A 23,095-nucleotide genomic window follows, 5' to 3' on the forward strand; every position below is an offset into this window, starting at 1 on the left:
ACCCAACCGTGTGCGCATCTGTCACCCCAGTCCAGTCCGCCTCAGCCCCACACCCTAGTTTGACTATGCTCACCTGGCTCACATTCATCACGTTCCCTTTTTGCATCATGCAAGATACTGTACCTTGCAGTGGCGAATATTATATAGCCTTCGATAATGGCCTAGCCAAATGTGGTTGTCAGAGACTTTACCCCATCCCCTGTCCCACACTATTGCTGCCTACCAGGCCACCCTTCTCACCTAGCTACTCCCATAATCACAACTCCACTATCGGTGACAGCCCAGTTGGTGACAGCCCAGTTGTCACCCCCCGCCAACTTTAGCCTTGATAGAACTCTGCGCCATCCCAGACCTTACGCTCCATGTCCGACTAGAGGCATCAATCCTAGTACTAAACCTAACTACACTAAACCCTGTACTAAGCTTCCCACAACCCAGCCGCTAGAAAACACACTCACAGTCAACCCTAACTTCACACCCCGTAACAATAGACTAGGCACCAGACTCCCTCCTACGTTCAGCAAACATTCTGCTAAACCATACACCAAGGTTCACAAAAATGACATAGCCCCTAACAAGCCCAAAATACCTCCCTTAAAAGGAGCATTACTAAATGTCAGATCACTTGTGGCCCATCCTACAGAAATCGCTGACACCATCCTGACCAACAATCTTGACTTCCTCGCCATAACAGAAACTTGGCTTTATGAGGCAGCAGGACCCTCCCTAATGTTAGCCATACCTGACAAATACTCCATCTTCAGAGCTGACAGACCTAATGCTCGGGGAGGAGGTGTAGCCATCATCTTTAAATCCTCTCTAGACTTAAGATCTATCACAACAGCTCCATTCAAATCCTGCGAGCACCTCAATATCAAGCTGCAAACTTCCCACAATAGCACCATCTCCATGCACCTCATATCCAGAACCCCTGGTCATCCTGGAACCTTTGAGGAAGATATTACATCTCTAATAGCTGAACACTCTAAACCTTCAGCGCAAATGATCATCATGGGTGATTTCAACCTTGGGTACAATGACCCTAATGACTCCCCAGCCTCCTCCTTAGCTAATGCCTTAGCAGAGCATGGCTTCACACAACATAGTGTTCAACCTACCCACCAAAAGGGTAGAACCTTCGACTGGGTAGCTGTCCTCAATTGTAACATGACATGCATAGCTCCCCAACCTCTCACCTGGACCGACCACCACCTCATCCCACTAGACATTAATATTAACAACCTAGACATAAAAAAGTGCCCTATTGCACCAGCCTGCTAGACCAGGAATAAGCGCAATATCACTGCTGAAGCCTTAATACCTTTGGTCCTCCCATCCCTTAATGCACTTCCGGTCACTGTCGACATCAACCTTTTGGTCAACACCTATAATGACGCCATGACCAATGCCATTGATACTATTGCCCCACTGAAACTGTGCAAAGGAAAACCGAAAGCCCACTTGAACTCATGGTCCACCCCTGAACTCAAATTATTGAGAAAAAAGAAAACTAAGTTAGAAGCGCTCTGGAAAGCGATACCTTCTGTGGAAAACAAAACGAATCTTACAAATATCTCCTCCTTATACAAAAATGAGATTATTCGCACAAAGAAGAAGCTTACAACATCAGGATAAATCGGGCAGGGTCCTGCACCAGAGAACTTTTCAATATCCTGAAGGAATTAGAAAACCCTAATCCACCCACAGACTCATGCACTAAAGATAAACCCTGGTGCACCAGTATCCAAAATGCTCTGGCCAATAAAATCACAGGACTCCAAATTAAAATAGAATGTAAACGACAACAACTAACCAGTAGCAAGTCTACCAGCCCTAATACACTTCCGCCCATCAACACCAACCTAGGCTTTACATTCAAAAGGGTCACTCCACTTGAAGTACAAAAAAATCATAGCCTCACTAAAACCATTTAACTGCAAAGGGGACAGTTGCCCTGCCCAGATTATAAAAGATGCAGCCAGAGATCTTTCCCCTTCATCACCAAACTAATAAACCTATCTTTCACCTCCAACTGAGTCCCTAGCTACTTAAAACAATCATGGGTTCTCCCACTGCTAAAAAAACAATCACTAGACCCAACCATACCCACCAACTATAGGCCCATCACCACAGTCCCATTCTTGCTAAAAATCCTTGACAGAGTTGCCTACCTGCACATTCAGGACTATCTTGAGGCTAACCAATTGCTAGGAATATGTCAATCTGGCTTTAGACCACAACATGGAACAGAAACGGCCCTTGTTGACCTCAAAATTCAGATTGATGAAATCAAAGACAAAGGCAACGCCTCCATCCTACTCCTTTTATACTTATCAGCAGACTTCGACCTGGTCGATCACAAAATCCTGTGCAACTACTTATCTTCCACTGCTCACGTCACATCCTCTGCTGTCATGTGGATATAATCCTTCCTAGCCAACAGAACCATGAGGGTCTTTTCACCAGTAGAGGCAGCTGACCCCGTCCCTATCACATGTGGTGTCTCACAAGGCTCATGTGTTTCGCCCACTTTGTACAATATATTTACAAAGCCACTCTTTGAGAAACTGGACCTTCTGGGTGTCACCTACACCAACTATGCTGATGACACCCAGATACTCCTACCCTATCAGGTAACAATATGGATGTCACCCAGATTAATGACATCTTTACCATCATTCAAGCATGAATGGCCACACACGGCCTCTGTTTGAATGATGAGAAAACGGAACTTATCGGCTCTCCCAATAACCTATCGAAACTCAGCCCTAACTACAACAACATCATTATTGATGGCAACACTATTCCCATCGTCAAAAGTGTAAAAACCCTTGCCTTTTATTTTGATGCCAAAACTAACCTCTCCAAACAACTGAACATGACTGCCTCAGCCACTGCCTACACTGGCAAGCTGATCAGGGCCTGCAGACCTTTCTTGTCCGCTGATAGCTGCCTTACGCTGGCCAGGGCTCTCATACAGTCTAAACTGGACTACTGTAATAGCCTATACCTAGGTGCAAACCAATCCATCATTAATAAATTACAGGTAGTCCAAAACAATGCGCTACGAGCAGCACTAAACATCCCAAGGGGTGACCACATCTCCACCACCAGAAACTCATGTAAGTGGCTCTCCATCAAACATAAAATTGACCTAAAAACCATTTGTCTCACATACAAAGCCTTAAACCACCTAGCCCCTCCTTATCTCACCAATAAATTTACCTTGAAATCTGCTGCCAGAACCACTAAATCATCCAACACTCTATGCCTTACAGTGCCCAGATTTTCCCTAAAAAGAGCTGGAGGCTCCAGCTTCACGGTCCTTGCATCCCAACTTTGGAATACCCTATCATTTAACACCAAATCCATCAATTCCTTTCAGTCATTTAGGAAACAGGTCATCAGTTGGTTACTGAACAGAACCTAGCTTTCACCCCCTCATCCTCCTATGATCGATACTACTGCTAGGTGTTTTTTGCCCATAATTGTGTTCTTCCAATAGCAAATTGTATAATGTATAATTGTATACCTTGATTATATACCTTGCAACCTTGTACCGATGCACCCATTTACCTCCGGGTCTGGAGCGCTATACTAAATAATTAAACAAACAAACAAACCAACCATCTATCACAGGCATATTTGTCAAATACAACGTTATGTGGTTATCGCTATGCTTTAATATGCCCTTTCATTTTTAAATCATGTAGGCTGGAAATCTCAGAGCTGTTATTTGGTACCCATTCTCACTTTCTCAAAGAGATATTTAAAACATGTACAATAAAATTGTACCAGCCAATCCATCTTGGAAATATAACCTTCTATAAGAAAGTAATATATATTATAATTCTAGGTCTTTATGATACGTATTCGCTCAACACAAAAAAAGAGACTGTTTTTTTTCTTCAAATAGCTGCTTTAGAAAAGAAGATCTGTCGCCTCTCCAACATAGTTTTATATTTCCCTGTGCGTGTGCAGTGTTCAGCAATGTCTGGGGTGGTTCTAACAAACATGCACATGATGAAGCGACTATCACAGACAAAGAAGGAGATAGAGACATACATTGAGACAGAAGGAGACAGAAGGAGAGAGACAGAGAGATAGACTGACAGAGAGAATGAGAACTTACATAGAGAGTGAGTCAGGAAAAGAGAAACACAGATAGAACACTACATTGGCATATGACATGCTCGGTACAGCTAGCTTCTGTGAATTACACAAAATATGACCTTCTTAACTGAATTTTCTGTACCAGGGTGTGAATCAGTAATCCCTCCTTTGTCGTCTTCAGTTATAAGAGGGGGATGCAATTGTTTTGTCTTTTAATCTACCCAAAATGGCCCAAAGTAATTAATTAACTCTTCTGTTTTTTTTTGCTAATGGTCCCTGATGTGAAAAACGACACCATATTAGATATCTCTATGTGTCGCTCCATGATTCCATATTTCAAATTCCAACTGCTTATTTCAATTGTCCATGCATTGTCCTCTGGAAAGTGAATTCTTGTTTTGAATAAGTAGAGTTGGAAATCCTTACAGGGGTCATTTTGAAGATATTCTTAAATACAATGAAAGTATGATACCACAGAAGCAAACAGTAATGCTTAAAACGTCATTTGATGAATATCTGCCGAATGTGGTATTGCCAACCACTTAAAATAATCACCATGTATAAAAGACGTAAGTCAGAAAAATCCACATGTAATAACCCTGTTGCATTATTTCTGTTTCTGGGCATGCATACAGCGAAAAAAGAAAAAAACTTGGGAGTGAAAGGCAAATCTGCATTAGATTCCAGGTGCAATGGGAAGTGTTTCAAGTTCAATCGTGCCCAGAACTGGGCCCCAGACCTACAACGACCTTCAGACGATCTCCTCTGGAACTCACCTTTTTTCTCTCCTGACAAACAAGAAACAGCTTCTTCCTTTACCTGCCCCCCATTCGCTCTCTGAACACATTGACACTTCACAGACTGTATAGTCTTCCCTGCCTGGTCTCCCCCACCATGACCATGACTGCTGTGTCCTCTCATTGACTGATATGCCCCCTCCTTCACTCCTGTGCCCCCATTTCCTGGCCCCACTTTCTGGTAACTGCTGCAGGCAACCTAACCAGCTTTCACCTGAGTGCCCTCATCTGCATCCTCATTCACTGCCTTGGAACTCCATTCAGTCAACTCCTTTCTCTTTGGCCATATCTTCTAGCCATGGCCTGATCCATTTTCCTCCTCCTTGTCCTACACCACCAGGCAGAAACTTGAATCATGGGGACACTCAATATTCTCTAAAGACACGCTCACGGTCCTGATGGATTGTGCTGTGTAGGAGACAAAATACCTAATTGGGCAAGAATATTCAACAACCCCACTCTCCCAGCACATCTATATCTGGATGGCATGGCCACCGGACAAGGGCCTATGTCCTTATCACCCACAGGGTCCAAATGGACCTAGCCCTGGCGCCTCTGGCACCAGGCCGTTGAAAAAGTGTGCTTTGCACACTAAGGCACGAGCATCCAGGCTGGGTGTAGGCATAGAGGAACATTGGGGAGCACGTGCAAGAACCTCTGGGAGTGGCAAGGAGGAGCCACAAGGTGGGGCCAAAGGGAGGAGCCGGGGCCAGCCTATTTAAGGCCAACCCACATGCATACTGGCGATTCGTGTTATCCTGCCTTCAGCAGCATAAAGCTTACCACCGTCCTTACCTTTTTTCCAGCTCAGCACCTTGGCACGCATCCTTCTGACTACAGCTACACCGTTGCTGAACGCGCATCCTCATGCATCCAGCTACACATCACTAAAAGCGCACCTTACCTGACTCCAGCTACACCATTGCTGAAAGCGCACCTTACCTGAGTCCAGATACCATCGCTGAAAGCGCATTTTACCTGACTCCAGCTACACCATTGCTGAAAGCGCACCTTACCTGACTCCAGCTACACCATCACGGAAAGCGTATCTTACCTGTCTCCTGCATTCCATCGCCTGCAGCGCATCGCATCTTACCTGATTCCATAGTCATTGGAGTTGAGGCGCTTCCTCACCTGTTACGGACATCCAGCTACGCAGGAGTTTATCTTCCATTCTTCATCTTCACGGAACTTCCATCCTGCAACCGCGGACTGGTCTTCAAACATTCGTTCACTTCTTGATGATGCCAAGTTTCCGTAAAAGAGAAAAGAACACACAAGGTTAGAAGTTGCATAAATAACTAACGCTTGACCGCGCCACACCTGAGCCTAGCGTTCAACCCTGAAAGCCAATTTACTAGCTACTTTTAAGGCTTCATTATCCACTTGAGCAAAAGACATTGCAAGAATTACGAACTATATTCATGGCAAAAAGACACTGTGATAAGAACTCGGACAATAATCATTGCAAAGAACACTTACCTTCTATGTAGTTGGTCACAGCCAGTCTGGGACACCACACCCACGGACCAGAGAAGCAACTAGGTCCACCCAAGGTGCCCCTGCTAATAAAAAGCAGTACGGGGAGCTCATCATTCCGAGAAACCAGGCGAACTTACATGGGCAAACGCTTGATCATCTCGTTCTGGAACAAAGAGTGCGAGGGAAATCACAATACCACCGCACCATTCTCATTGCCTCTCATATTCCCTTAGGGGCAGTACCAGCATCCAGAGCAGTTGACTTCACAGCAGCTGGGGGAGAGACCCGATCCAAGGGAGCCAAGTCCAGGGAGGGATCCAACTGTGCCCCAACCTCCTTGCAGAAACCAGGTGAGCGTAACACTGGAAGGCCATTCTGGCCAATATCAATGCTGTGGCAACCACCCCTTGCAGGGCGATCCAAATATTTGAGTTCTGTGAGCGTTTTAAGAGGTATATGTAGAAGTTGGTCACTAACCACCACAAAAACAGTCAAGACACAGTAACTGGCTTACAACCGCCATCTCTGGAACTATGCCTGTGGGAGGAGTAAACCATGATGGACATCAACCTGAGAACTGTAGAAGGATTTGAAGGAGTAGACTCTGGATTAGAAGCTGCACAAATAATATTTATGAATGGCAATAAACAATGTTTTGAGTGTGATCATGTTCAATCTAAAAACAAAGTAAAAGTGGAAGTAGTCATGTTCCAGCATATAACATTTTACAGAAATATTGTCATCATAAAATCAAAGCATACCAACAAAATCAATTTCACCCTGGGTATGTGATTTCATGACACCACTTTGTATTTTAGGTGTACACATGAACCAAAGTCATATGGTACCAACTGCATATGCATGGTGGCCATTTTACATCACGATATGCACTGTCTGTATCCAACACTATATATAAAATCTATATCCATAATTTCAGTAAATGTAATACTATTTGCAATCTAGCAAGGGTATAGATTCCCAGGCATTTTAATTTGAATTACTAATAACATGATACAGGTAATCCATCTCAGAAAGCGTGTGCTGTTAATCAGACCCCCTTTCATAAAGTTCTATGCAAAAAGCATAGTTTAAACTTTACCCCTGCTGCATCAGTCTCCCTAATCTGCAGCTCCTGCTCCTTAGTGGCACAGACTTTGTTCAGTAGTTCCAGGTACTCTGCTTGACAGCTGCAGTGGCAACACATTCACTTCAGACTGAGGTTGCATTTAAATCTGTACCTCTGATCCAAAACCCCAAAAAATGATGATGAACTATGAGTCTGGTGGCAGGTTCATTTCTAATATTTAGCCATACATGGGTTGTAGTATGGTGACTGATAGCTCAGCCAATTATTAAAGCCACATCTGACTTATATAATCCACCTGTAAACACCTTTGATGCCAGGCCAGCTATAGAAAGGACGTATAGATTTTAATCAGCAAGCCTGTCTCTGCTCAGTGAGCTAGATAATGGGCAGGAAGACTGCGTCTCCTTTGATCCCTTCGTACTTTGGGTAATACCTCTCCAACTCAGGGAGTTCCCGGTACAAGCCTCATGGGAACCAAGATTTGAAGTGGCACACCCACAACAAACTTGTAAGCCCCGCACAAGTGTGCAGCACACCAAAAGCATTTGAAGCTGCAAGCTTAGCAATTGGCAGGGTTAGAGCAGAAGGGCTGGATGGTTTTCTCAGGCCATCTCTTTCTTTCCTCTCTACTGCTCTTGCTACAGAGCAAACCATATTTGGTATGATACACAAAAGCAAACATAACATGATACTTTGGGCCTCATTACACGGTAGACGGTAAGGGTTTACCGGTACAAGTATTTTACCGGTACCGGTAAATCCTTACCGCCTTACTACGAGATCCCTTTGCGGGTTGGAGATTTTTGCAGGCGTTAAAAAACAACCCGCTAAGGGACCAGGGAGCTAATTACGGTACCGCAAATTGCGGTGCCGTAATTAGCACCTTCCCCATTCCCATTATGCCCTATGGGGCAAAAATGGGAATGGGGAAGGGCAATGGGGGAAGTGGGAATTACCGCACCACCAACCTTGGAATAGGGCGGTAATTCCGCTTTCCACCAAGGCGGTGCCGATATTTTACCGGCATGGACCAAGGTGCTAATAGCACCTTGGTCCACCGCCGTCTGTGTAATGAGGCCCTTTGACAGGGATTGGACCCCTTAAAGCAGGGCTGCTTTTACAAAATCCTGGGTGGCCTTTTGCTTTTATAAAGAAGCGACCTCCCACTCATTTCTGAATTCACCTTGATCGTCTAAGGACAGACTGTATTTGACCGCTACTAGAGCTGAAGCCAGAAGTTCCAAAGTAGAGTCAAGCCCTATTCCATACCCATCCCCAGAGCACAATTGTGTTGCCCTGCTGCTGTATTACGACCTTTCACACTCTTCCAGTTACACTGGTACCCATCTCCTCGCTGGAGGTGAAGATTGCATGCATTTGCCAGCAAGTCTTTTCTTGGTGGGGATGAAGGAGAAATGGAGCAATACTATCCTTCAGAACCTGGATTGGGACTCACAGCACCAGAGCAAGTCAAGCAGATGGATTCTTTCATTCTGCCACAATAAAACTGTCATCAAACCTAAATTGACTGGGGTTGAAATCTTTCAAACCACCAGGACCAGTGGTGTTGCTTTTGAAACTTCTTTGAACGTCAAACCAATATCTTGCTGCATCATACCTGTTTTCAGCCCTGCATGGTACAATATAAGCACTTCAACTGCTCCCGCATGAACAGGAAGCTTGCTGCTCTGAAAGCCTTTAAACTGTCTTACCTCAAACAGTACCTCAAAGTACCAGAATCTTCATCCCAAGCTCAACTGTCAAACTGACCCTGTTTGCCTCATTGACCTGCATCACCCGAGTGCAGCATTGAACCGCACATAACTTTATCTCAAGCCTGGTTGGACACCAATGCCCACAATCACTGTGACTTGCTGCATTGAAATCTGGTGCAGCCCGTGTGCACAGCAGTGGGAAATCTGGCTTAATACTGTTAATCTACCCAAAAACCTGTAAAGGCTCTGTTTAGAGGCCCCAGAGCTGATAGTCCACTTCTGGGACCAAAGGCAATGATAATTCACCAATGTACACCTTTTCGTCAAAACATATCCTTTTTGTTGACAATGTTTGTACTGTATTGGCATTATCCACTGCTAAATGCTACATTCTATGTTCTTTCGATGGGGATGACATTTTGTCAGTGCTTTTATAGCCGATGTATATCTTTATATTAGTGGGTTTAATGAAAGTATTCATATTTGTATAGAACCTTGATTGGACATTCTTTTATTTTAGACTGTTGTACTATTGCTAGTTGTGTTGTTACTGTTATAACATTTAAACCTCCCTAAAGAATATAGCCTGCCCTTGGCCAACATTACCACAAACGGTTAAGGAGGTATATATCTTAATGATGACTTTATGATTGGGATCACTGTTGGTTTGTGGGAGTTTGACGCTTGGTAGACCATGTAGTCACTACTCATATACAATGTATGCATTTTATATGAATTTCTAAAAAAAACATGTGAAGTCATCAGACATGCATTTTTTTAAAAATCACATTTTTCAATCAGTAAAGGTAGTGACCATTTTGCAGCAGGATAATCATGTTTGAGTACCAATTAGTTTATCCTGCAACTAATTAGATATAACATTTGTAATTTTAGGATAAATTGCAATAATCAACACGTATGTATTAGGTCAATGTTTAGTTAGCATATTTCCAGTACAACATTTGTCCCAATATGTTCCTCTCCTTTTATGTAATCTTAAAATGTATCTGTTTCCATCAGGCATAAGCAAAATGGAGGAAGGAGAATACATAAACAGAGAAAAAAATATTTACATCTACAGGTCCATTGATTCAAATCATTCAAAATAGGTGGGTACCATCAATAATATTTTGCCTTCCAGTCTGAAGTGTCTGAAAACAGATGATTATATTTGAAGGCATGCCTCTAAATGCTCAAACCAGAAAAAATACAACCCGCTAGGTAAACAGGCTGCATCAACTCTTGCAAGGAAAACACATTTTATTTCTACAACAATAGGTGTGCCAGCAAATAACTCTGCTCCACAGGAATGTTTTGAGCAAAAAGGGTACAAGCAGAACCTTAAAAGGGGACACAGCATCATTCATATACAGTAAAAACCCACATGGCTAGTCGGTGAGACCCTATACATGGTCAGCCTACTCCATAGGGGATGCCAGGCCATTGGTCCCAGCCCCATTTGTCCATCTTCCTTCATGTGGGGTCAACATGACCAGGGAACCAAGTTCGAGGCATCAATTGGTCACAAGTTTTAACAGTGCTACTCTATCATTACCCATGGCACCTCGCACCGCACAATATGAATGTGTGGGCTTGCGATCATTATTTCATAAACTGACGCTCTTTGTGTGGTGAGGGTAGATTTTCGACCTCTCTAGAATGGTGACTACTGAATGTTCCACATACAAAGTGATGGAGCATCCCATCATGATTATGTAAGTTTGTTCAATCCTGATCGCATGCTGCAGCAAGTGCTTGCTTGCATGCGAATTGCCCTTGCATAACTGAGTCCAGCATACCATTACAATAGGTTAGTGGCTTGTGGCCCATTGTACTCTTTTGGGTCAGTCTGGCGGTCATGAGTTTGCTGTTGAAATGCGAAAATATGTAGTCTGGAGTGGCAAGCACTCAGGCTTTGAATATTATATCTTTCAGGTTGTTGACATTTTCTATCATGTCTGCTGTCCACTTGAGTTTGTGGTTGCCTGATTTTGTGTTTCCCTGAGGGCTTGCAGGAGTGGTCTGGTGTATGCTGCATAGTCTAAAATCCATGCTCTGCAGTAGTTTCATAACCCTAAGCATGTTTGCATGTCTTTCACTGTTATAGTTTGGGGGTGGCGCACACAGATGACGCTCTGTCTTGTATGATTCTTTTGCCATTTGCTGATATTTACTTACCTAAATACAGTACGTGTTGGCAGTACTGGAGTTTGGCCATGTCAATCTTGTACTCCTTGTGAGCCAAGAGTTGTAATAGTGTGATACAGTCTCTTTGTCAGTTCTGCTCACTGTCGCTACACACAAGCAGGTCGTCCATGTACTGGATGAATGTGCTGGGCACTTGAATGTTTCCTAGGCATCATGTAATATTCTGTTGAAGATGTTTGGGCTCTCACAGTACCCCTGAGGCAAACAAGTGTGTTCATAGTATTTTCTTCCATGGGTAAAGGCGTTGAGGTACTGTGAGTCAGGGTGCAATGGTATTGAGAAGAAGGCATTTTTTAGGTCTACCACTTAGTTTAGTTTAGTTTAGTTTATTAATTTGTAATGCGCACCAGACCCGAGGGTGTGTGGGCGCAGGAGCAGCAAGGTTATTCACAACTTAGTTACATGTTACAATGCATTACAATAATTACACTGGTATCATAGATGGTTACAGCAGTCACGGTGAAGACAAAGGTTTGCATATTTACAAGTATACATATTTACATAGTGTGTGGCGGTGGTGGGTTGGCTGGAATTAGAGGTCGTTGTTCTTTATCCAAAGTATGTAGTTGCGTCTAAAGTGTGTGTAGGTTTGGGGTGTCCTTAGAGAGGGTGGTAGGGAGTTCCAATGTTGGGCTGCTTTCACCTGGAAGCTGTTGCCACCCATTTTGGTACGATTGAACCTGGGAACTGTGCGTAGGTTGGCGTTGGATGTTCTAGTAGGTCTATTGGAGGTGTGTTTACTTATTCTGTCGACTAAGTAGCGGGGGGCAGTGTTGTCGAGGCATTTGTGTGTTAGTGAGGCTACTTTGAGCAGAATTATATCTGTAGTGTTGAGCCAGTAATGGGTTCTCCTAATGTTGGGGATGTGTTCTCTCTTGGGGATGCTAAGCGCTGCTCTGAGAGCTTTGTTTTGTAGCGTCTGTATTTTGTTAGTAACCTGTATGCTAGCTCCTACGTAGAGGGCATTACAGTAGTCCAGTTTTGATAATACAAGGGGTCTGGCTAATGTAATGCAGCTCTGAGTGGATAAGAATGGTTTGGCTGCTCTTATAAGCTTACATGTATAGCCGTGGAGGAGGCCATGGAGCTAACCTGCTTATGGAAGGAGAGTGAGGGGTCAATGTATATTCCTAAAGTTTTCACTTCCTTAGCTACTTTGATCAGGTTACCGTCTATAATGAAGCTGGTGTAGTTGTGGTCCAATTTGGTTAGGTTTGTGGTGGAACCGAGTATGATGAGTTCAGTCTTGTCTTCATTCAGGCATAGACTGTGAGATGCCATCCATGCCTGGATGATGAGGTACACCTTGTTCACCAAGGCCAAATCAAGGTTGTAATCTCTCGTCAACGGGATTAGGATCTGGGTATCATCAGCATAATTAGTGTAGGTGATACCCAGACCATCTAGATCATCAAACAGGGGCTTCATGAACATGTTGTATAGTGTGGGGGAGACGCATGAGCCCTGGGGGACTCCACATGTGATGGGGATGGGGTCAGCGGCAGCTGTGGTGGAGAAGACACACATGGATCTGTTGCTGAGAAAAGACTCAATCCAGCCGATGGCTTCATGGGAAAAGTAGGCGGCTGAATCCAGGTGATTGCACAGGATTTTGTGATCAACTAGATCAAATGCCGCGGAGAGATCAAGGAGGAGCAATAAAGCAGTTTTCTTATTGTCTCTGAGAGTGTCGATTTGGGCCTTCAGATGAATAAGGGCTGTTTCTGTCCCGTGTTGGGGTCTGAAACCTGATTGCCGAATACCAAGGAGATGGTTTATTTCAAGGAATTTTTGGATTTGTTGGTAGGCTGTCTTTTCTAATATCTTGAGCAGGAAGGGGACGGTGGTGATGGGTCTGTAGTTGGTGGGAATGGAGGGGTCAAGAGAAGGCTTTTTGAGAAGGGGGAGAACCCAGGACTCTTTGAGGTTGCTGGGCACAGTACCTGAGGAGAAGGAGGCATTGATGAGTCTTGTGATGAATGGCGAGAGGTCTCTTGCCGCGTCTTTAATAATTTGCGGGGGGCAAAGGTCGCCCTGACAATTAGATGGTTTTAGGCTGAAAATGATTTTTTCCACTTCAAGGGTGGAGACTTTGGAGAAGCTAAAGCGAGAGGGGTTGGGCAGAGGGTGTTGAGTCGTGGGGCGCTGGGTCATGTTGGTGGGGTTGGTTGGTTTGGCTATTGAGAAGGGGAGATTCTACCACATGGAGACCCCTGGGGCGGATGGGTGACCATCTGCCCCCAGGTGTGGGGGGGAAATAAAAGAAAGCATCATAAAATGAAGCATGGGAAAGGGGAGGGGGGAGGGACACCTAGACATCAGGGATTTTTTTGTGGAGGTGTCGTTGGAGAGGGGATATTCTCCCCTTTCCAACGACACCCATTTTGTAAGCATTGCTTCTCACGGATCAGGCAAAGGGCGCTCGATCCGGGAGCAGCAATGCCACTAAACACCAGGGATTTCTTTTGAAAGTGGGGGTAGGGGGGCTGCTTACTAGGTAAGTGGGCCCCTCCACCACTGAGGCCCCAAAGCATGGGGTAACATGTATGGAGAGCTGGTTTTGGGGGGAGTGCCTCCCCCGACTGGACCACCAGGGAATTTCTTTTATGGAAAAGGGTTGCCCTGGAACCCAAAATGGACTTTGGGTCATGTCATGCAGCCCTCCCTGGGGGCAGTTATCTGCTCTTAGGAAGGGGCATGTAAACCCAGGGAGGGCTGCAGGAGAACCCCCCTCTTATCTGCCCCCAGGGAGGGCTGAATGAGATGCCCCCCTCCTGCATTTGGTGTGGGGGGAGAGGGTCAAACCCCAGTACATTAGAAAATTACCTGGTGGTGTAGGATGCCCCTCAGCCCCCGCTAAAGGGCAGCCTGCCATTTAGAATTATTTTCTATGTTTACTAAACTGGCCTTGGTGCAGAGGGGCACATTGATGTGCTAATCTGGTCCCAGGGTGCCCAAAACGTACTGCCCCACCCACTGGGGGGCCTGCCCCACAATTTTTGGGGGCCCTCTCCCCCCACCCCAAATGGAGGGCAGATGTACCTCACGCAGCCATTTGTAGGAGGCCCAGGGAGGCCTGCATGAGGTGCCCCCACCACCCATTTGGGTTGAGGGGGAGAGTTACCCCATAAATTGGGGGACAGGCCCCCCAATGGGTGGGGCAGTAAGGTTTGGGAACCTTGGGGCCAGATTGCCACACCAAGGTGCCCCTCTGCACCAAGGGGAGTTTGGTTACCAAAGGAAAAAAGTGAAAATGGTAGACTGCATTTTAGGGGGATGGGGGGGCTGTGGGGCACCCCAAACTGATGGGGAATTTTCTAATGGGAATTGGTGGTGACCCCCCACCCACAATGGAGTGGGGGCCATGTCATGCAGCCCTCCCTGGGGCCAGATATCTGCTCCTAGGAAGTGACACCTGATCCCAGGGAGGAGTGCAGGACAGCCCCCGCAAAACACCCCCAGGGAGGGCTACATGAGATGCGCCGCCCGTCCAATTGGTGTGGGGGTGGAGAGGTGCACCCCCTTTACATTACAAAATTCCCCGGGGGTGTAGGGTGCCCCTCAGCCCCCCAAAAGTGCTTCCTGCCATTTTAAAATGTTTCTTTGTTTACCAAACTTGCCTTGGTGCAGAGGGGCACATTGGTGTGCCAATCTGGCCCCAGGGGGCCCACACCTTACTGTCCCACTCACTGGGGGGCCTATCCCACAGTTTTTCATGGCCCTCTCCTACCTCACCAAAATAGGTGGCAGGGGTACCTCATGCAGGCCTCCCTGGGGGCAGATATCTGCCCATAGGAAGGAGCAAATGGGTTTTCAGTGGGGGGGGTGGGGTTCAGTAGACCACCAGGGATGGTTTGCATGGAGGGGCATATTTGAAAATTATTGATTTGTTTTTGCTGGTGTGACCATAGGTAACACATATTTTTTGTCTTATTTACAGCTTTTTCTACGCGAGCAGCTGCAACGTTATGTGAGTACTGTTTTTATTATTCTATGGTTAGGGTGGGTGAGACTGGGGCTGGATTGTTGGTGGTGTGGGTGGGAAAGGGCCGTCTGGGCAGATATGTTGGTGGGCTGGGACACAATTGCAGGGGCAGGCCACAAATTGCCCTCCATGCCAGCAGAACATTGGTGTTTCCCAGGGAGCGGATCCCTCACATGTGGGTTCTCCGACTGCAAGCCATGCTCCACCTCTGGCTGTGCTACATTACAGGGATACCAGGGATCTGTTACAGAGGTGGGGGGGCAGCTTACTAGGTAAGCGCTCCCTCCCTCCCGTGGCCCCAAAGCATGGGTCCACATGTATGGAGACCACTGGGGGCGGATGGGTGATGATCTGCCCCCAGGGGGGGGGCAAAATAAATAAATAAAACAAATCAGAAAATGAAGCATGGGAAGCGGGTAGGGGGTGGTGACCCCTAGACCCCAGGGAATTTTATGTGGAGGTGCCGTTGGAACGGGAGGTTCTTCCCTTTCCAACGACACCATTTTTGGAAGCATTGCTGCTCCCGGATCGGGCGCTGGGTGCTCGATCCGGGGCAGCAATGGCACTAGACACCAGGGATGTCTTTATGGTATGGGGGAGGGAGGACTGCTTACTAGGTAAGCAGCCCCCTCTCCCCCATGGCCCTAAACCATGGGGCCACATGTATGGAGACCACTGGGGGCGGATCGGTGACCATCTGCCCACAGGGGTGGGGGTATACAGAAAAATTGCAAACAAAAAAATACGTAATAGGAAGGGGGTGGGGGTTTGGGGGCGCTAGGCACCAGCAATTTTTTCTGAGATGGTGTTGTTGGATAGGGGAGAATCTCCCCTTTCCTACAACACCTTTTGTGACAGCATTGCTGCTCCCGAATCAGAGACAGGATGCTCGATCCGGGGCCAGCAATGCCCACTAGATACCAGGGATCTGTTACAGAGGTGGGAGGAGGGGAGGCAGCTTTCTAGGTAAGCGCCCCCCTCCCCCTGTGGCCCCAAAGCATGGGGCCACATGTATGGAGACCACTGGGGATGGATGGGTGATGATCTGCCCCCTATGGGTGGGGGACAAAAAAAATCAGAAAATGAAGCATGGGAAGGGGCGGGCGGTGTTGACCCCTAGACACCAGGGATTTTTTTTGTGGAGGTGTCATTGAAAAGGGGAGATTCTCCCCTTTCCAATGACACCCTTTTTGTAAACATTGCTGCTCCGGGATCGGGCACAGGGCACTCGATTCAGGGGCAGCAATGCCCACTAGACACCAGGCATCTGTTACAGAGGCGGGGGGCAGTTTACTAGGTAGGTGCCCTCCTCCCCCCGTGGCCCCAAAACATAGGGCCACATGTATGGAGACCCCTGGGGGTGTATGGGTGACCATTTGCCCCCAGGGGAGGGGGCATAAAAAAATGCAAATAAAAAAAATATGTAATGGGAAGGGAGGAGGGGTTTGGGGGCCCTACCAACCAGCAATTTTTTCTGGGATGGTGTCTTTGGAAAGGGGAGAATCCCCTAGGCCCTAATCTGTAGGGTGTGCGCATGAGCAGAATTCCTGAAATGATGCTGTGCCGAAAAACTTGGGGTTATCCGTGTTTTAGGCTTTCCCCTTGACGCCCAGGTAGGTTCACCCACACATGTGGGAACGCGGGACGGTAGGCCATGTGTTGTTGGCGGTGTGTTTCGGTGCGTGAGCCGGGTGAAATATGCAGAAAATTTGGGTTTTTTGCCACATTCAGATTTTGCTGGGGTTTCTGGGTAATAAATTCTGGGCCGATTTGAGAAAGTCAGACCTCTGTGGATTCCTACACGTGTTCTCTTTTCGGAAATGCATGGGGTTCCCTGTTTTCCTTGGTGGCTTGGACACCCTGGGCCCAAATCTGTAGGGTGTGCGTATGAGCAGAATTCCTGAAATTATGCTGGTCGAAAAACTTGGGGTCACCCGTGTTTTAGGCTTTCCTTGCCACCCAGATAAGTGCACCCACACATGTGATGTACCATGTGATGTACCATCTTTATCAGAACACCTGTGGGAACGCGGGACGGTAGGCCAAGTGTTGTTGATGCTGTGCCGAAAGATTTGGGGTTACCCGTGATTTAGGCTTTCCCCTTGGCGCCCAGGTAGGTGCACCCACACATTTGAGGTACCATTTTCATCGGGATACGTGATCGGGATACGTGTGGGAACGTGGGACGGTAGGCCATGTGTTGTTGGAGGCGTGTTTTGTTTGGTGAGCCTAGTGAAATGTGCGGAAAATGCATTTTCTTTGCCACATTTCGGACTTTGCTGGGGTTTCTGGGTAATACATTCTGGGCCGATTTGCGCAAGTCAGACCTCTGTGGATTCCCATGGGTGTCCTCTTTTCAGAAATGCATTGGGTTCCCTGTTTTCCTTGGTGGCTTGTACACCCTAGGCCCAAATCTGTAGGGTGTGCACATGAGCAGAATTCCTGAAATTATGCTGGTCGAAAAACTTGGGGTCACCCGTGTTTTAGGCTTTCCTTGCCACCCAGATAAGTGCACCCACACATGTGATGTACCATGTGATGTACCATCTTTATCAGAACACCTGTGGGAACGCGGGACGGTAGGCCAAGTGTTGTTGATGCTGTGCCGAAAGATTTGGGGTTACCCGTGATTTAGGCTTTCCCCTTGGCGCCCAGGTTGGTGCACCCACACATTTGAGGTACCGTTTTCATCGGGATACGTGATCGGGATACGTGTGGGAACGTGGGACGGTAGGCCATGTGTTGTTGGAGGCGTGTTTTGTTTGGTGAGCCTAGTGAAATGTGCGGAAAATGCATTTTCTTTGCCACATTTCGGACTTTGCTGGGGTTTCTGGGTAATACATTCTGGGCCGATTTGCGCAAGTCAGACCTCTGTGGATTCCCATGGGTGTCCTCTTTTCAGAAATGCATTGGGTTCCCTGTTTTCCTTGGTGGCTTGTACACCCTAGGCCCAAATCTGTAGGGTGTGCACATGAGCAGAACTCATGAAATGATGCTGTGCCGAAAGACTTGGGGTTACCTGTGTTTTAGGCTTTCCCCTTGGTGCCCAGGTAAGTGCACCCACACATGTGAGGTACCGTTTTCATTGGGACCTGTGGGAACGCAGGACAGTAGGCCATGGGTTGTTGGCCACGTGTTTCGGTGGATGAGCCAAGTGAAATGTGCAGAATTGTCTTTTTTTTGCCACATTTTGGACTTTGCAGGGTTTCTGGGTAATACATTCTGGGCCAATTTGCGCAAGTCAGACCTCTGTGGATTCCCACTGGTGTCCTCTTTTCGGATATGCATGGCTTTCCCTGTTTTCCTTGGTGGATTGGACACCTAAAGCCCATATCTGTATGGTGTGCCCGTCTGGAAAAATCATGAAATTCAGATGTCGGAAAAGTCTTGGGGTTAGGGGTGTGTTCGGCTTTCCCCTTGGCGCCCAGGTAGGTACACCCACACATGTTAAGTACCATTTTCATCTTGATACGTGTGGGAACGTGGGAAGGTATGACATTTGTTGTGTTCTTGTGGTTTTTATAACGTTTTGACCCATTTGCTGGTGCCCTTTGTCACACAACCCTTTCATTTCCCAAATGTGCCCTACATTTAGTCGCTGCTTTAGGCACCATACACTTTTGTAACCTGCACAAGTAAGCTACTCTTGAAAAAGTATTCCTGTGCTCCTTCAAAAAATGTATTCTTGCTGTTCCTCACCGCATTGGTTCTCCTGATTTACACATGATAAGTACGTCTGTTCAGGCCGTAAGCATAAAACTCCTGTGTACCATGGCTCAGTGTTTGGCTTGCTTGGCCAGTTTGGCTAACTGCAAGCGACGGGGGAATGTAGTGGAGCATTGATTTTCTCAAAATTCATAGTAACCATTGCTGTACCAAGCCAACCATGTCCACCACATGCCTTTTTTTTGGTAATTTTCCCACTTTTTCCCCAATCTAGGGCATTTTCCCCTACCTAGTTGTTGCCTAATCTGCGCAAATCACCCCTTCCTAAACTTGGAATTTTGTCTACTTTTCAGAAATGTATGTCTTTCGGTCCTCTAATTCGGCTTTCCTACCCTTTTCTTCCATTCGGTCCATGCATGTTCAATTTGCAAAAATGGCCAAAATCGCCTACATCTCATAAAACGGTTGTAACCACATCAAAATATTTGTTTTTTTGTTTCCACTCAACCTGTTCTTGAAAGCCAGGAAATTGGGGAATCCAGCACAGCAAACCATTTGTTCCTAGCTCTTACAAGGAAAAAACACAGGCTTCTTTGTACATCATTGTATTGGAATTTTTTGAAAACACACAACATTTTCACACTTTTTGGTTATTTTATCTCACTCCCCTACAGCAACCTAGGATTCCTGGGTGGCATTAGAAACATGGTGAAAAAAAGGAGCCAAATTTGGCCGAGATATCTCATGTAACAATAAAGTTACAAGGCATTGAATGGTGACATACCGAAATCACCAAAAAAGGCACTGGGGGGAAATACCCATTGCACTTAAAGGGTTAAAATAGACTAATAAAGTCAATGGCAACTATACATGTTCTGAGAGATGGTAGTCCATCTCAGAAAATGCAGTCGGAGTTGGGAAGTCTGAAAAAAAAGACAACCCTGTGTCACTGCACTGAAGGTGCTGTGTAACACTCAGTAAAAAGATGATGCCTATGGAGTAGGTGAGGCTCCACAGTCTGTGAACAAAAGAAAATATTTTTAAAAACACAGCAAAACACATGTAAGAGTGGGAAAAAAAGGCTCACACTGTTACCAGGTGAAAAAAAATCCTAGAAATCCAGCAAAGCTGTTGAGGGACTCAGTAGGTACGGAAAATTAGCCATTCTGGATAATTCTCCCTAACACCCCACCACGCCACCCAGACTAAGGGACAGGAGGATTTAATCCACTCCTGGATTAATCTCTTCCTCTAGTCACTTAAAAATATCCTAGAGAGACCATCAGCATGTTGGTGGTGACATCCTGCTCTGTGCTCAATGGTGAAATCAAACCCTTGCAGGCAAATTGACAATCTTAAAAGTTGTGGGTTCTCCCCTTTCACTTGCATTAACAATCTCAAGGTTTGGTGGTCAGTTTGAATCACAAAAGTAGATCCATACAAATATGGTCTAAACTACTTCAAAGATCACACAATGCAACACATTAACTCTCTATGGTTGCCCACCTTGTTTCTGGTTCCTTCAGTTTCCTACTGATGAAGCAAATGGGGTGTTCCCTACCTTTCTCATCCAGTTGACTAAGGACTGCACCTATACCTGTATTGGATGCATCTGTCTGCACAATGAAGGGTTGGTGATAATCAGGAGCTTTTAGGACTGAAGCTTGACAAAGGGCTTTCTTCAGGCTTTCAAAGCCTTGAGTGCACTCCTCATTCCATCTAACCTTTTTAGGGAATTTTGGAGAGGAGATCACGTTTAAGGGAGAAGCTATGTTTCCATAGTTCTCTATGAAATTCCTGTACAGCTTGTACTTTGCTAGGCAATGGCCTTATTTCACCTCCTCGTATCTCATGACTAAAGTAGACCACTTTGCTCTGACCAATTTGAAATTTGCTTGCCTTCATGGTCAGATGAGCCTGCTCAAGAGCCTGAAAAAATATCCTTAGTGATCAACATGTTCTTTCCATGTAGGGCTGAACACTGCAATGTCTTCCAAGTATGCCATGCATAAGTCCTCCATCCCATTCAGAACTTGATGGACCATCCTTTGGAATGTAGCAGGTGCATTCTTTAGTCCAAAAGGCATAACTTTAAACTGGTAGAGGCCTGCTGGGGTTGAGAATGCAGTTTTCTCCTTGGCATGGTCTTTCAGGGCTATTTGCCAATAGCCTCAGGTTAGGTCAAATATACTGAGGAACTTGGCTGAACCATGTCGATCCACCAGTTCATCTGTCCTTGGCAAAGGATGGGCATTAGTCTTTGTGACTGCATTTAGAGCTCTATAGTCCACACAGAATCTCAACTCGTTGGATCCTGCTTTTGGTACTAGAACAACTGGACTAGATTTTGTTGACCTCTGCTTTGAATTGCGATCTCACATGTTCTGACGTTCTGTAACCTCTGCTTTTCACAGGTAAACAGTCACCAGTGAGAATATCATGCTGGCCCCAAGGGGTCGAGCCTGGTGAAAGTGAAAACAGTGATGCAAACTGATTTAACAGAACTCTGCATTCCTCCTGTTGTTCAGAAGTCAGTTGAGAAGAGAGACTGATTGCTGCTATGTTCTCATCCAAAGGTTGGCCTCTGAGGAGGTCAGGTACAGGTTCACTCTCCTCCTCCTCTTGAGCTGAAGCTAGAAGCAAAGCTCCCACATCTGGTCTCGAGACATATGCCTTCAAACGGTTGGAGTGATAGACTCTGGGAGCCTCCTTAGGTCTGCCTAAATCCACCAAATAGTTCACCTCTCCAAGTTTGCCCACAACCTTGAAGGGTCCTATCCATTTGTCCTGCAAGGACCTCTGCCTTGTTGGCACCATAAATAATACAAGCGGGTCTTGAGTAAACTCACCATGCTGGCCTTCTGTTCATGCCAATGTTTGACCAGAGCCTCACCTGCCTTTAAGTTATCACTAGCTTCTGGCATCATGTGAGACATTCTCCTCTGGAGACCTATCACATAGTCAGTTACTCTGAACGGTACCATCATGCTTTTTGAGGGTCCTAAACCTTTTAAGGTACTGGGAAGGGGTCTTCCCAAATCTAGCAATGAAAGCTAGCTTCACACACTCATAATCCATCCTATCCACCTCCCCTAATTCGATCACAACATCAAATGCAACAGCGGGTAGCCTAGAGAAGAGCCAAGGAAGCAACTGATTCCCTGTAATGTCTTGAATTCCATGGTTATATTCAAACATTGCCAACCAATCCAAAATATCAAGCTTAACCCCATACATACTCACAATTTCTTTAGGCATACATGGTCTCTTAGGACTGGAAGACCTAGAAGACTCTGGGAGAGAAGCATTTTCAATAGACAACTTTTTCATCTCTAAGGCATGGTTTATCTCCATTTCTCTGAGCTTACGTTCTTGATGCTTTTGTTCAGTTTGAACATTTAAATGTTTACATTCCAATTCAAGCCTCATATTTTCTAGAGCAATTAATTCAGGACTGAGTGTAGGAACTCTAGGGGTCCCAGTGGACAAAGGTTGTTGTTGCTGAGCAGGTAAGGGAGCAGTGAGGCCTACATTATGAGACAACTCTGCCTCTTCTAACTCATCAATAAATGCCACATTATCATCTTCATTATTTTCCACATTTGCTGAGGGGACAGGTATTTCAGACCCACCCTCCAGACTTTGTTTCTCTAACAACTCTTCAATCAATTCAGACTTGTTGCCTTTAACAGAGAGATTCCTTTCTCTACACAGATTTTTCAGATAATCCACACTGTAACTAAGGAAGGTCTCCTGACTAGCTTTCCATATCAGACATGATTAATATTGCTTTTTAGTGATGTTTAGCCTTGTGGTTAGTTGATCCAAGGTAATAGAAGCACTCTAAGTGTAACTACTACACTTGATCCCACTATTGCCACCAGAATTATATGGAGGATCCTTTGGGAACACCACACACAATTAGGACTACAAGTGAATGCACAAATTCGCTTTTGGTACAATCCTCTACCACACAGTAAAGTGGTAGCGATGGCTGAGCAGCCAGACTTATCTCAAGAATAAAGTTAGCAGTATCAATAGT

Source organism: Ambystoma mexicanum, chromosome 5p (assembly GCF_040938575.1).
Source record: "Ambystoma mexicanum isolate Mex_15411 chromosome 5p, UKY_AmexF1_1, whole genome shotgun sequence".
Lineage (NCBI taxonomy): Eukaryota > Metazoa > Chordata > Amphibia > Caudata > Ambystomatidae > Ambystoma > Ambystoma mexicanum.